Source organism: Falco punctatus, assembly GCF_963210335.1.
Source record: "Falco punctatus genome assembly, chromosome: 6".
Taxonomy (NCBI): domain Eukaryota; kingdom Metazoa; phylum Chordata; class Aves; order Falconiformes; family Falconidae; genus Falco; species Falco punctatus.
Window position 1 is genome coordinate 11,117,812 of NC_137585.1, and position 16,128 is coordinate 11,133,939.

The following is a 16,128-nucleotide window of genomic DNA, read 5'->3' on the forward strand; positions in this document are numbered from 1 at the left end:
AATAAATAAGGAGTTATCCAGGCATAAGTTCTCAATCTGCTTTTCCAAACCTCTTGCCTTAATTACAGATCTTTGAAGTTTCACTGCTGGATTTGCTTGGGCACCAAGGAACTTCAGGGTTGTTTGCCAAGTCCCCAAGGCTAACCAGCAAGGAGTAAAGGTTGTGTCAAACACAGATGCCTACTTCTTAGAGACGTTTAAAGAAATGACCAAGAAAGACTTTGAAAGACTTTTAAAGAAATGACCAAAAATTACTTTTCCTTTTGAAAGTACCTAACAAAAATCAATTTGATTTTTAGGAGTCTATGGAGGTTGGCACAGCAGCTAGACAGTGTGATCTCTAATGCATTCCCACTTATAATTACATTAAATATGTTATATATCGCAGGTGTAGAACTCTGAGGTTCCTCCCCTCTGAAAATATAAGTTTCATGTGTATAGTCATGCAGATGGTGTGGAGCTGTGTTTCGGGGAAGTGAGAGGATGGCATGTAGGCAGCAGCTGCAGTGTGCTCTTAGATATGACTCCCTTTCAGGTGGAGCCTTAGCAGAGGAGACAGGCCAGACAGAGCTACCTACACCTGGCCGACCAGGTATGCCTGGCTCATTAGATCACACAGAAGGAAAGAAGACACGGTGCGGCCTGCAGACGAGTGAGATGCAGTCCTGTCTGCAGAGTCACTCTCAGTTGTGAAGCTTCACAGGATGGAAGGATGTGAGAAAAAGGTGACCATCGCAGATGAAATACAGCAGGGTGGCATCCTCAGCCAGCTGCAAAACCGCTGACCCAGCACAACACAACCAGCTCTGCAGGGCAGGCCTTGTTTACACAAACAATCGTATTCTCTGATGGCTGGAATGGATTGAGCCCCACAGAAATCCTGGGGTCTGCCTGGCAGTGTCTCTGTGTGTTAGACCACACAGTAACTCACAGTGTCATTTTTAGTGAAAAAAGAGCTGTGCCGAAAAGTCACTGAGGGATCCCCATGACTAGAGACATTCAGGCAACCTCATCTCAGCCAGACCTTGAGGGTATTTCTCCTGCTAAAATGCTGTTTCCAAAGAGGATAGCCAGGCGCATTGGCTGTCACACAGATACAGCTGAGGCAACCAGCACATAACCTGTATAACACAGCATGCAAACCAAAATTTTGTTTCAAGGATCAACCCCATGGATGCATCTGGGCCCTACAACTCCCCAAAGTGCATCTGGGAAAGTTTTGAGATACACTGCTCTGAACTTGGGCCCCTCCAAAAAGCTCTTCCAAAGGAATGACTGCAGCATTTGTGGCAGCATAGGGTGGATGTCCTGCAATTCCATACACCCGTATTTAAGATCCTGACCTCTTCCTGAGGCATAAAGGAGAGAATGTCATTGTGAAGAGGTTCACAGGTAACGTGGGTACTGAGGTTCACTTTGATTAAAAGTGTAAGGGAGGTAAAAATCCTTTCATGCCACACACAACAGAAGGTGAACAAATCCAGGCAAACACATCAAATATTTAAAGCTAATCAAATAAAAAAGATTTTGTAAACACTGTAGTGAGATGGTACTCGAGCGTAGAGAGCTGAACATCTGGGAAATGAGTACAGTAGAAGAGTAAGTCACTCTTCTAGCATGAACAATGCTAGAAGTTTCTGGGATGTGAGGAGCAGGCAGTCAACAAATGGTAAGAGCCTTGTGCTGAACCTCCACCACCCAAGACAGCCAATGATTTCTGTGTAAATATCTATTCCTGGAAATTTAACTGTGTGTCCCATTATGCCCTGGGCACTGGAACTCAATCATCTATATTGCTCCACTGTTAGAGGGGTCTTAGCACAACTTTGGCCTGAACCCAAGCAAAAATACTGGCTGGGTGGAGAATGGATTGTGAGCAACCCTGAGGAGAAGGACTTGGGGGTGTTGGATGAGAAGCTCAACATGACTGGGCAATGTGTGTTTGCAGCCCAGAAACCCAACTGTATCCTGGGCTGTATCAAATGAAAAATGGCCATCAGGTGAGGGAAGCAACTCTTCTCCTCTACTTTGCTCTCATAGACCCCACCTGAAGAACTGCATTCAGCTCTGGGTCCCCCAACTCCTGCTGGAGTGAGTCCAGAGAAGGGCCACAAAGGGCTGGAGCACTTCTCCTATGAAGGCAGGCTGAGAGAGTTGGGGTTGTCCAGCCTGGAGAAGAGAAGGCTCCGGGGAGATGCTGTAGCAGCCTTCAGTAGCTAAAAGGGCTGACAGGAAAGCTGGAGAGGGACTTCTTACAAGGGTATGTAGCAATAGGACAAGGGTGAATGGCTTTAAATTGAAAGAGAGTAGATCTAGATTATATTTAAGGAAGACATTCTTTATTATGGGGGTGGTGAGGCACTGGAACAGGTTTCCCAGAGGAGCTGTGGATGCCCCATCCCTGGAATTGTTCCAGGCCAGGCTGGAGGGGGCTTGGAGCAACCTGATCTAGTGGAAGGTGTCCTTGACCCTGGCAGTGGGTTGGAACTAGATGATCTTTAAGGTCCTTTCCAACCCCAACCAGCCTATGATTCTATTATTTACCTAGGACAATTTCCAATTTCATAATTTTTCTTTTGTGTTCATGTCTGATACAAATATATTGGCCTTCTTATGCCATTCTACATATATTTTTGTTATGTTCATCATGACAATGTAATTTTTTCATTGGTGGTTAAAGAAAAGCACTAAGCCCAGGCACCTCAGCCTGTCAAATACCTGCTTCCTTTCTGTGCTGTCACTTAACTATAATCATATTCTCATAGTAAGGCTACGTGCAGCGCACACCACAAGTAAACAAACTGGAAAATTACTGGGACATGATCAGAAGGTAATGCAATTTATGAGACTAAGAGGAAGGGCAGGAACACTACAAGAAATAAAGGCACTTGTGAAAAAGAGACCAAGTCCAGTGAGGAAGAAAACAGTTGAGATTCTAAGAAAACATCTAAGAAAGGATGACTTAACCGTTATAATCCGATTTTCTGTAGTGTCACTATTCCAAGCAAGCAAGGAAGTAGAGAGTTACAAGTAATCCTTGATTTCCATCCAAGGAGCCTTCAGCTTAGGGGATTTCAAACTTCCTTAAGAAGATAGAACCATCTGTCCAAATAGTGTCCAGCTACTTACAATGCAGTGTAGCTCTGCAAGTACCGCTTTTACCGGACACCAGCTGTAATTAATGCTTCTGACTACGGCTAGTTCTCAGAATAATCCATGGAAACCCTTCAGAAATGGTTGAAGAAGCCCACATGCAAGCCCGACAACTGGATTCGCTGCTCAGTCCCTCTCTCCGAATCCAACTTCTCTGCACGGTACACAAAACATGGACCCTTTTCTATATTTGAGACCTTCTTTGACAGTGCTTGGATAAATTAGTTCTACCCATAATAAACATTCTAAAAATTCACCTCTTTCTGGCACAGGTATAAAAAAATATAAGCAGTGCCACTGAACCGTATCAAATCATCCTGATATAAAGAAAAGGTAAATTTGGTCCATGAAGTCCATTGCAGCCTTCTGGCACGTGTACTCCCTTTTCCGCTAGCTTGGGTCTCATCCAACAGGAGATGTAGTCTTGTTTTGGAATAAAGATACCTGTTGTTAGGAGGGCCATTTAACGTCAGCTTGTGATAGTAACACTTCTACCAGGAGCAGATGTTGCTCACTTCCCGGTACAAAGATCAGAGCGTTGCTGCAGATGGCTTAGTCACACCACGTGAAAATTTCCTCCCTACCCTGCCGTTGCAGTTGTACCTGACTAGAATGCTCTGACAGGGCTGATGGCAAGAGACAAGCCAGACGATGTTTCACACACCCTGCCAGTCTGTTCCTCTTTAAGGCAGTAAAATATAAGAATGAGTTTTGTTTGCAATCAGGTAGGAGTTTATCTTTTTTTTTTTTTTTTTTTTTTTTTTAATGGTAGAGAAATCCAGATATTTTAATATGGAAGGAAACACACATGCATTTGTGAGGATCAGGAAAGCCCTATCAAGTGTCCTTAAGCCAGGCTCGGGTTTTAGCTTGCTCTGGCATCTCTCAGAGACTGTTGAAGGCTAATCAACCATTACAAGCCTCACTCATCATCTCTGGCACTCCTATCAATTGTTCCAGCTAAAGCCATAATATTCAAACTTTCTGATCAGAGGATATGTGACTCAAGACATCTTTCACATAGATATACAGTTTTTATCCCACTCACAAAATACCCCAAATACTGTACATCTATTAATAGAAAAGTTACTTTTCTCTGCAAGTATATTTTCAGCTCATACTGCTTCCAGTGGAGACCAAAGAGAATTCATGTAAACTGAAATGGAATTCCTGTTTTCTGCATGTCCTGCCCTTAGCTTCTAGACTGAGATTGCACCAATTAATTTTATGCCACCCAGTCCACACAAGGCAGAAAAGTTAGCACTTGGGCTAATTATGCTTCAGTTGTAACAAAGCACTTGCCCATGTGTCACTAGAATGAGCAATGTTCCCAACCAGGTTGAAGAACAAAAAGTTGTTTGTACACAAAAGTCTCCCCATCCGTCTGGGTAGGGATTACTGTTAATGAGCCTGTGTCCTTGGCCTAAGTCCTAGAAGGTTATAAATTACTTTAATGCTTTAATCTACCAACAAACCCCCCTGGCTGAAGGAATGGAGAAGTAACAAGCAGAACACACCACAACCAACTACCTGCAGTGAAAAGCACCTCTTATCCCACATAGTGATTTCACAAATAAGAAATACACAATATTCAGCAAATACTACTGGCATGAGGTTATACATTCTAACTATATTTTTAACTGAGGGAAGTACAACTCATCTCTGCATTAAGCCACCTGTTCCACCATATTTGGTAGAGGCAGCCTACCAATTTCCCAGATTCCCTGGAGAAAAAACCACACCAATACTTAAAGATCTCCTCCAAACTAGACAGCCTGTAAAGTCAGCATCTTTAGGGCATATGGCTTTCTGTAGACACTACTAGAGAGTGATAAGGTCTAAGCGGGAGGTCCTGATGGAGCATCAAGCCTTTGTTCTACTACCTTATTATTCTACTGGGAATGAGGAAAGTGATTAAAAGAGTTTTAAGGACAACAAGGCTGCATGAGCACAAAACCAGAGCGTGAAACACATGTTACCCTGGTGCTGTGGTATGCAGGCTGCACACGAGGTAAACTGCTTGTGCTTGGTTGGAACTAGGTAGAGGAGTCAAGGCTAAAATAAAAAGATTTGTCTTACTGAGTGCATATGGTAAATAATATGATGCCTGTATGAACTGGACACTGGTAGGGGAGTTTTGGGGTGCAAAGTCTTCCAACAACACCTGTACCCAGGCAACCATATAAGTAATACCATAGAAATTCAAGATTGCCTAAGTAACAGCACTGAAAAAACCCACCCAACTTGGTAACTGGGGACAGACTTTGTTTGAGAGGATTTTGGATGGAGAAACAGAGGTGCAAGGGTGCTGAAAAGATGCATCCAGAAATAGAAAACTTGGAGGTAAGATATGAAATCACATACAGAATAAAGGACAGGTTTTTTTGTCGGTAGGAGTGTGGACATGTACAGATGGTGATGAATCTGATCTTTGAATCCAAGTCCACGATGATGCTGGAGGGTCCCCTATTCGACAACCTGCTGGAGCGTCCATCATGTCTTTCAAAGACTTGGTGTGGGAGAGTGGAAAAAGGAGGGATAGACTTCTAGTGGGAAGGGAAGGGAAATAGAATTGTAATTCAATAATAGTTGGGTGTGATTCATAAGACTTAAGAATGATAATTAGTAGCTTTATAGTTGAGTGTGCTTATAGATTAATTATAATTTAATTGCTTTATTAGTCTCTCAGTAGTGTATTGCTTAATTTAAAGACATTATAGTCTCTTAATTCAGTTATGCCTCAAGCCTGCAACCTGAAGGGGAGAGTCAGACTCAAAGCAACATATAGCTACCACCTTTGGCTCACCAGCCTGAAAGGCCAGCTCTATCCATTAACCAACAGAGACAGCCTTCACCCCACCTCTAGATGGATGCTCAGACTCGCACCCAACAGTGTCTTCATGGTGTCATCCCTGTCAACCTGAGGGAACCATGACTGCGTGAATAGATCTTCCCCACTGAACTCGTAACTGTGATGGAAGGACTCTCATACTCTCTTGGTCCCATGCCTTCCCCTATGCTTTCCTTTTGCAGTACTTTTTTCTTGTACTGCAATATCACTTCCTTTCCACCTCTTTGGGACACCAAGTACCACATGCAATTTGTGAGCCCCTGAGCAGCCACGTGGGGTGCCCAAGCAGGAAAGTGGAAATATTGCTCTGTTACAGCTGTGGGAAGTTATATCTGAGGTGGCACATGCCCTAATGGTGAACTTGTGCCTTGGATTCTCCAGTAGTATGGGGACTAATGGCCAAGTAGCTCATGTATGGATTTCTCTGACTTCAGAGGTCTGCTGTTTTCAGACTCATTTTTGCAGCAAAAGTGTTTTTAACTCACCAGGTTAGTGGGGCTCTGAGGAAAGAACAAGGAAAATCCTAGTCTGTGCAATTTTCCTTATGTTGAACATTTTATGACTGCTCATCCCTTTCAAATGAAAGGCATTCAGTTTTGGCATCTTCTCTCCAGGGATAATAGCACAGCTATTATCTCCCCGTCATTTACTCAATTCATCACTCATAGCACGGCAATTTTATCTAATTCAGAGAGTAAAATCGTACAAAACCAAGAATATCTTCTTCCCTTTTACATTGGAAGAGATGACTCTCCAAAACTCTGTGTTTCCTTCCCTCCCACATGCCTAAAAGCATCCCCTGAAGAGGCTCAAATTATATAGTAATATCTGATCACTGCTCTCTGAACCAAGAAAAATAAGAACTAATGAACAATGACACTGGCAATGCCGGAGCCATCTATGTCTTATGAAGTATAGAGATCAGCAACGTGCCATTACAGAAAAAAGAAGCTCAGGAGATCTTCTCCAAGACTGAAGTCAACTTCTGAAGGGATGCTAATCTATGGTAGAGGTTGCAGCCATGGAAATATGCATTTCCTTGCACGTTGCTCAAAAGACCTTGCCAGTTTAGATATGATTTTACAAGGCCAGATGCCAATTCTAAAACATTACTGCAGGATGTTTTGTATGGATAGCCTTTAGCTCTGCAGTTAAACACCAGTTATTGTAGCTAAGGATGGTTCAGAGCACATACAGTAATTTATTTTAAAAATGGACATTTTTACTGTGATGCTAAAGGAGAGTAGAATTAAGTCTCAGACTGCTTAGTACTGCTCCTATTAAACCCAAGTGAAACTCTGCCTTGTCTGCTTCATATTTAGTAGCGGCAGCAGAGTATCTTAGACAACTGGTTTATGTCTGGTTGAGAATTTCCCACTACACTGTGAACATCTCTAAATGAAAAAAATTGCTGTAGATATGGACTTTAAAATAACCTCCCTTGAGCTGTGCTAGGTCTGCAGGCCTAATAGATTTCAAATTGCATTTCAGTCAATATAGTGATCAAATGAGTCCTGAAAAAATACTGCCAAGTACGAAGGGGCCATTTATTTAACCGCTTTCAGTTCTCACACTGGTAAAATTGAGAAGCTGTTTATCTAATTCTCAGCTGGTGGGATGGTTAAACACCCTGAAAATGAAACACCAACATATCAAATGGCTGGCAAGGAGCTCTTAAGAGATTACTCATGACTGAGCAAATAGCCCACAGTATTGGGTACTTCTTTTGTAGAGGAAAATCTCTTTCATGGGGAGAGACTTTAACCCACCCACTCAGCAACCTGGTGTCAGAAATCATTCTGTATTGGTCATTAAATTAATTACCAACACTGATAATTAAACCATGACCTTTAAGGAATAAGTATGTTTTTATCACCACTAGTGGACTAAAATGAGCTTAACTGAAGAATCTGTTCATTCTAACTGTACGTATTAGTGGGTCTACAGGATGATGTTTTATGAAATCCTTCTTTATGCGAACTACCACTCCCCTGGGGAGCTGCAGGAAGGGACACTTCTAGCCTCACAGACAGGCAATTAGTATCCCACCTTTGCAGTTCTCAGCTCTGCAGCAGGACTCATCTGGGACAGACACGCAGCACAGTCTCTTGCTGCTTCAATTCCTCCCGTGTTTGTGGATCCACACAACAGGGCAGTTGTCTAGTGAATGGAGCTGTGTTGCTGGTCATAGAAGGCATCCCAGGCAAGGCAACCACATTTGAATCACTACCAGTGGCTCAAAGGTACCTACCGCTCATCCCATGTATGATTTATCGCTGTTTATTCTCTCAAGATCTTTGGAGATATCATGTAAAAACTAGACTTATGTTTGACCTCCATCAGTGTCCTGGTTTTGGCTGGGATAGAGTTAATTTTCTTCCTGGTAGCTGGTCCCATGCTATGGTTTTTTTGATTTAATATGAGAATATTGTTGATAGCACACTGATGTTTTGCTGTTGCTGAGCAGTGCGTACTCCAAGTCAGGGACTTTTCAGCTTCCCACGCTGCCAGTGAGCAGGTGCACAAGAAGCCGGGAGGGAGCAGAGCCGGGACAGCTGACCTGAACTAGCCAAGGGGATATTCCATACCACAGAATAAACTGGAGAGAGCTGGCTGGGAAGGGCTGATTGCTGCTTGGGGACTGGCTGGGCATCAGTCAGCGGGTGGTGAGGGGTTGTATTGTGTATCACTCTTTTTTCTTGGGGTTTATTCCTCTCTTTTTCCTTTTCATTATTATTATTATTTACTTTTTTTCAGTTATTAAACTGTTCTTATCTCAGCCCATGAGTTTTACTTTCTTCCAATTCTCTCCCCATCCCATCGGGGTAGGGCAGGGGAGTGAGAGAACAGCTGCAAGGTACATAGTTGTCAGCTGGGGTTAAACCACACAATCAGAAATTCTCAATGGTTTCCTATACCACCTTGAAGTAGATAGATGCAAATCTGTAGAGGCAAAATTTATGCTAGCACAAAATTCTTTATTTTCATTCTGAGTTTCAAGTGTCTGGTTTTCTGCCCTCCTGTGCTCAATGATAAATACATCAGCATTTTAAAAAGAAACAGCTCAGAGAATCCTTTCCATAGGAGAGCTATTAAAAAGCAATTTCTTTACAAGGGAGAAATACCACTGTCATGTATACAACAGGCAGCCTTGCTTCATAGTTCATTTTTGTATTTATATTATGGTTATCCTTCGTATTTCTATTCTTCAGCAAATCAGCTTGATAGATTCATTCTTTTTTGAGAGTTGGTCTTAGTCACTAGAGTCTGTTCACCAAGAACCATCTGTTCCCCAAGATTTCCCTCCCACACACCATGGCAGAATTACGCCTACAATGAGTTTCTTCCATTAGGAAAGAAATGACTATAACAAGCTGGATGACATGAGTCCTTAGGGAGACAACACAAGGACTAATGTCTTTGTTCATAATCATGATAAAGCATTTATGTGCAACACCCATTACTCAAGGACTGACTCTGGAGGGTAAGTGGATCTGCCTACCCTTCCTTCCCAGAGTCAAGAGTTTAATCCTAGAAATGATGCTGTAAGCCATGGTGCTATCATCACAAGCAACGAATGAGGAAATCTGTCCAACTTCTGTTTGTCAGTCACCTGAGAAACATTTAAGAGAGGAAACACTGTGTTTTGATTGTCTTCCTCTTCATGCATAATGGAGACAGTCTGATCACACAGCCTGTGTCAATGTGCGGCCAGCGCAAATGGGAATAGCTTCATTGAGAGCATGTATTGAACTGAGGACATAGCTCTTACTTTTTTTAATGTGAAAGTTCATATTGAAGGTTTCCCTGCAGTAAAATATCCACACTTCAGTTAGAGAGGGCAGCTGGCCCCGAGGTTAACACACAGACCTGCGATTTAGATACCCATTCACAGCTTCAGCTCCCTGCTCTGTACTGATCGCCAGCTCCCACTCTCTTGCTATACTACTAAAAGCTCAAGATCTGTGCAAGAAGTGGGGATGGGTAGCAAGCGAGTGATGCTGCACCAGCGCTCCTTCCCCTCCCACAGCCTGCGCCCTAATTTCATTGAGTGTGTTTATATGTGAGTTAAGGGTGATGTCCCTCAAATTCCTTCCTCTGCCTCCAACCCTTTTGTGATTATGCAGAAGTCACCTAATCTTTCTGACTCAGACTCATCCCATCTACCTTACCTAAGTAAGTGTCTGGCAGAGTTTAATCAGATTAAACTGAAAGAGCTCATAGATCTATTATGAAGGTATCATCTCATGTCAAATCCATTACATCTGCCAAATAATAACAATAAATTGTGGGCCCTGTCTTGGGGGCCTTATCCAAAGTGCAGGATGAAGACAACAGACAAGTAGCTAGACTGCAGCCTGCTCCACGTGTTCACGCTTCACCACAAACCAGCATCAAGTGCGCCCTGGGTAGCTGTCACCTTCATCTATGTCGCCCCAGCAAGAAGACAAATTGCAGTGGAGAAGTGAGTAAGTAAATACATGCCATGCCTTCAACAAACTTCAACCAACTGGGAAGGAGTGAGGAAAACAATTGTGGGTTTTTTTTTTTCAGATTAAAGGGGATACTATCAAAGAAACAGCACTTACATTCCACTTTACCTATACAGTATTTTTACTCAGTCCCTAAAGCGACCTGCTGAACCAACCCCCGGGTGTGCTGCTGGCCTTAGAGGAAATCTAATCTCTTGTAACAACATGTTAGCTTTTTTCAGAATAGAAATGGCATTTCTTGGCATTTTCTCTTTCCAGTGTTGCAGCTGAGGAGCCCTGGCACCTTACCAGTGCATGGGCTCAGCTATGCCTTTGGAGCTGTAATCCATCTAGCCTTGCTGTTAGAATGAAAACTAATGAAAAGAAGGGAAAAGGAGCGCTGAGTAAATTAAATGCAGATCCTGTTGGAGGAAAGGAGCACAAAACAAGGTGTAGGCAGAGAAATTATCCAGGGGCACAAGGACCACCGTGCAGGAGCAGACCTAAGGTGTATTTGTTCTTGGCCACCGTCTGAAAATAGCTACAAGGGACGTTTCAAAGAAAGATCTAAGTAGTCTGCATCAAGCAGCTGGGAAATCACCTCTTCCCAGTTAGGTCTCATCATGGTTAAAATGAGGAAGGGATTGGTTTATGTGGGCAAGTTACAACACTATATTTCTCTATATATTTTCCTTGTAATATATTTTATATCCATATAAATGTTTAGTACAGTTTAAAGCCTCATTTCATTGCCTCAATAGCAACATACACAATTACCTTCAAAACTTAGTTACTCTTTCGTAACAGTCTTTCCTTCTTCAGCACTTGCTTTTACTTTCACTGAATGTCCCCTTTTCTGGACACCAAGTTTATCTTATGTTGGTTTTGTTTATTTTTAGCATAGATGTCTTTGGCCACTCTGCTTTCACATTCTGCTGATTCTCCTGATGCCAGGGATTTGAACATCTATTAGTACACGAGTGATCTGTAGCCAAGCTTACAAAGCTGACTGCTTTCCTAGAGAGCATCTGCATTCCAAGGAACTCACTGTTTCCATAGGCACGCAGCCCATGGAAGGCAAATTGAAGGATGGTCTCAAAGCTACATGAGTGGAAAGGGAATGATACTGGTTAAATATCCCTGAACCTTCCAGATTAGATTTGAGGCAGCTACAGGAAGGTAACTAAAGGTCCCCAAACATATTTTTTGGATTGCAAATAGTTTTTTTGATTAAATAACCCATTAATACCTAACAATCACATAGCCTTTTTCTTCAGTAAGTTATTTATAAAGGAGAGACATAATTTTTCAGGGAAGGACACAGACACACAGATTTGAGGTGATTTACCCAAGGTCACATAACTAAGCAGCAGCAGAACTGGAAGGAGAACATAGCTATTTTCAAGCCCTTCAAGAGGTGAAACTCCTTCCTTAACTAAGTGCTTCTTTCCTGAGAGCTGCCATTTGAGTGCCAAATTTACATGAAAATTACGGCACTGACTCAAAGTGAAACTTACATTTAAAAAAAAAGAAAAAAGCACACACATTTTAGGATTAGGAATATTGTCTATTTGTAACTGGAGCATAAGAAAAATTGTGTTTAATAAAAGGCAGGATACATTGGGGTGAACAGTAACAAACCTGGGTGACAGGCCTGTGAATCTATTCTTTTTGTAGGTACCACGTGCTCTCCTCTGTCCCTGCTCATTGTTCTTCTGCCTGACCGCAGGGAGACCACAGGCCCCCAGGGAAAAGGAAGGTGGAAGCACATAGGTAAGGCAGAGAAACGCCAGCCCAGAGAGTACCAGCCCCTGGGGAAAAAGTCAAAGGTGATGTTAACTGCGGAAGGTCTCTGCCTCCAAGCAGGCTGGGAAGATCACTCCTTCCAGCTCCAAGCTTACAAAGAAACAGGGTACAAATAACTGCTTTGCTCTTCAAGCTGTCGCCACATCATCCCCCCGTGTCATGTTGTCATGTCTCCCCCGCGCTGGTTTTGACCCATTCTAATCAGGAGCTAACATCTATGTGGAGGAAAACTGCCTAGAGGTACCAATCCTAGTGTGTTCTGCACAGTTAACGTTGTTAGGAGATGTGGAAATTGCCACTTGGTGATCCAGGAGTTTCACCTAAAGAAGAGGAAAGCGGTAAAAACTGTCCTCAGAGGACACGTCTGAGAGGGACTGACGAGTGACTGATGTGTGACTGAGGCAGACAGTACACATGTACGTATGTACAGCAACTACGGAAGAAAATCAAAAGAATTTTCTCTGCAACTCACAGATCAACACAGAGGCAGCTGTGTCAACTCTCGTTTGATACCGTATGGATGCCAAATCAGCGCTGAAGTAGGAGCATAATGGCACATGGAAAACATTTACAGAAACAATCTCAGGTATCAAAAGCACCTCTTCAGGAGCTTTTCATGTTGCCCATTTTGTGTAAACGGATGGGTAATGTTCAATCGCATTAGGCTAGATGTATGGCACTGCTATAAACACCAGCAGGGAACTGATGCCTTAAAATTGCTACAGCTTGTTTTTTCGTGTTCCCTTCAGCAGGAGGTTAACCTTTGCACTTTATTACAGACAGAAGCAAGGCTTTGGTTTAGCCATATCGTTGGACCTTCAGCATCAAAAATATTTGCTCACTCTTGCAATAGTTGCTCAGCTCCCCAGTTCTTATGCTAAATAACGAATCAAGCACATTCTCCAAAATACCTTTTCTGAACCTCCCAAGGAAACTAACAGCATATTTAACTTTGACAAATTACATAAAAATGCATTTCATCTCCAACTGATTCAGCCCAGGACAAAGGGCAATTTAACAGCATGTATTTCTGTGTAAAAGTTGTAGCTTCTACTTAAATTATTTGCTTTCTCCTACTGTCACTGGGGAAATGTTCACCTTTGAATTAAAGACAATGTTCTGATTCACAGAAACACAGAAACATGCCCCAGTTATGTACCCCTACTTTAGGTTATTCACTGCTATTTAAAATACACAATGGCACAATAGAGAGTTAATATCACATACAATTGGCTTTTCAGTTAAATGGAAAATTTAATATGAGAGAATTTGGTTTTCAGCCTGGTTGCCAAGGAAACATTTCCAGCTACTACTGGTGGAGGTTGCATGTTGATTGTCAAGCCAATGTTTTCCTTTGTTCCTGGTGCATCAGTTTGATTTCTTTTATCATCTGGTCTTCTGTACTTAAGTACATGCTAATATAGGGGGAAGGGTTTCTTAATACATACAAAAGAATCACTATTTCCCAAACAGCCTCTCTGAAAGAAAGACACTCAAAAAACAGTAGCAGTGATTTAAGGAGAATAAATTAAAAGAATGTATTTGAATTAATTTCAAACGTGATATCCAGATCTGTATATGTACAAGTCTGCGCAATGTTGATCATTTATAATTTTACTATTTATCCCTAACAAGCAGATGGGCTCCCACATTGCCATTTTCAGGAGTACAAACACATTCCGAAAACAAAAACAAAACAAGGAAGAATATGTATACAGGTTTTTAACCCAACACACCATTACTGAGGTGAGATTTCATAACCCTTTAGGATACTGGCATTTGCTAAAATTACAGCATTAGCAGATGGTGAGGACCGCAGAAAATCAATCACCAATGTCACTGCTTTTTGAAGACAAGCGGCAATACACACTGGAGTGCATATTTAGGACAGAAAACAGGTCCCAGCCCCACAGGCAGGCACTGACCTGGCCTGGAGGCACGCTGCCTTAGTCCGGTCCCTTCCTAGCTTTGTTTCTTACTAAAAAAGTGGTTGGTACAGAGGAAGAGAGGGCAGCTGGATATTTTCACGCACGCAGAAATGAAGTGTTGCTTGTAATGCTTAATGGATTTATACAGACTCAAAGACATTATCACTGCTGCTGTTTCTACCTTTGTCCTTACTCATGTTTCTGCTCACTCTTTCTTTGTGCCTTGGCAAGCGAAAACACAGGGAATTGTGGTGGTTCCCCTCTTCTTCCCAGGTGGAAGGGGGCTAGACTCTCCTCTTCTTCCCAGGATGTTCCCATGAGCTCAGTCTGCAGTATTTTTGCTCTTTTTTACCTTTTCCAAAAGCTCTGTATTGGCAGAAGAAGAGCTGGTATGGCTCTTCTTCAAGGACACTTAATACCCCTTGGACACTAGAGAAGATTTCTAGGAGCTATTCCCTCTCTGCCCAAGTAACATCCAGTCACCCCTCAAGCCCCATCAGTCATAAAGTATGGACATAAAGGTGGGTGCTGGGTTTCACTTCAACAGCTATAGTTCAATCTTTTCCTGGACTGCAATATGCTCTTCTCCTAAGTGCCTTGCGCAGCAATTGCCCCAGCTCATGCTTTCTCTACCTCTCTCCTCCCATCTAAATAGCATACTAGTGAACATCTTCCTCTGCTCTGCATAGTACACTTCTACCTACGTTTGATTAAAAAGCTCAAAATTTCTCTTCTTGGCCATACACAATGTCTCCAGTGTCCTTCCATCCTACTTTCCAGGATACTTTCAGCTCATGCACCCTGTAATGATTATGGCAACCAGGAGGTTAAGGACTGTGCTTTATTATGTTAATAACTGGATGTCGAATTAGGACTAATAGCCTCAAAACTGCAGCCAGACATGCCCTGCTTGTGTAAAAGCACATGCAACAATCCTGCTGTGAGCTGAACCTGCCCCTGTGAAATGGCCACCTTGTTTCCTACAGAGCAACATGTACTCTGTGAATCTTCCCTTTAGACATTCATAATTCAAGACATTCAATTTCCCTCAAATTTGGGATCTAATGTTCTATCCCTTCCCTCCTATTATATGTAAACAGAGTTAATTCCTTCCTCTGTGGTCTACACTGAAATTAGGAAAAGACTGGAAGGGGAGAAAGGATAATACTATTTCATTTCTGCAAAAAGATGATAAAGGAGTCTTCCTCTGAAGATGTGGTGCTAGATACCAAAGGAAATGCAAACAGAAATGATGGGTACATCTCAGGGGGATGGCTGAGGAGTGCAGGCTGGAGGGGTCACGGGGGTGCCCGATGTTGGCACTTTGTTTCACTGACATAATTAGCGCATCACTGTAACTTTGACAGCAGAGAGCCCATATCCAAAGGCAGTGCTGAAGGGAGGCTGCTTATGATCTGGATGCTGGCTGTTTCCACCTTTAACCCTCCCAGCCTGCTCCTGGCACTTCTCCAGTGCCACCCAGCCAGGTACCTGCCAGCAGCTCCTGCAGCACAGCATGCTGAGGCAACCAGTACCCTTATTTCCAGGTGGTTATTGCAGCTTTTTTGTTGTTCCAGGATACTCCTCCCTTACTGTCCTTGTTACTGCTTTGTTTTGTTGGTAATAAACACTGTTTTATTACTCATTTCCTTTGCAGCAGGTGTGTGATGGTGCTGGGAAGGCACAAGAGACACCGATGCGGGAGAAATGGACCACTTGATGATGTGGGTAACCCCATCACATTGCTCCCATGACTTCAAGGCATATGGTCTTGAGGGAGACAAAGGCAACGGATCGTGTCCCATGGACACGATTGTTTATGATTCACTGAGATGTTGCTTAGAAAACTTTTAACTGTCATCCTAATGTTATCACTGGCAGTGCTTAATGCTTGATTTGCCCCTATTTGCACGATGAA

At 42.7% G+C, this 16,128-nt stretch overlaps 1 protein-coding gene across 6 annotated transcripts in view; it reads right to left on the reverse strand.

Annotated features, from left to right (window-relative positions):
• Positions 1–16,128, reverse strand: part of FAR2 (fatty acyl-CoA reductase 2) — a 148,498-nt gene that overhangs the window by 43,829 nt on the left and 88,541 nt on the right. The gene's annotated exons all lie outside the window — the stretch shown is intronic.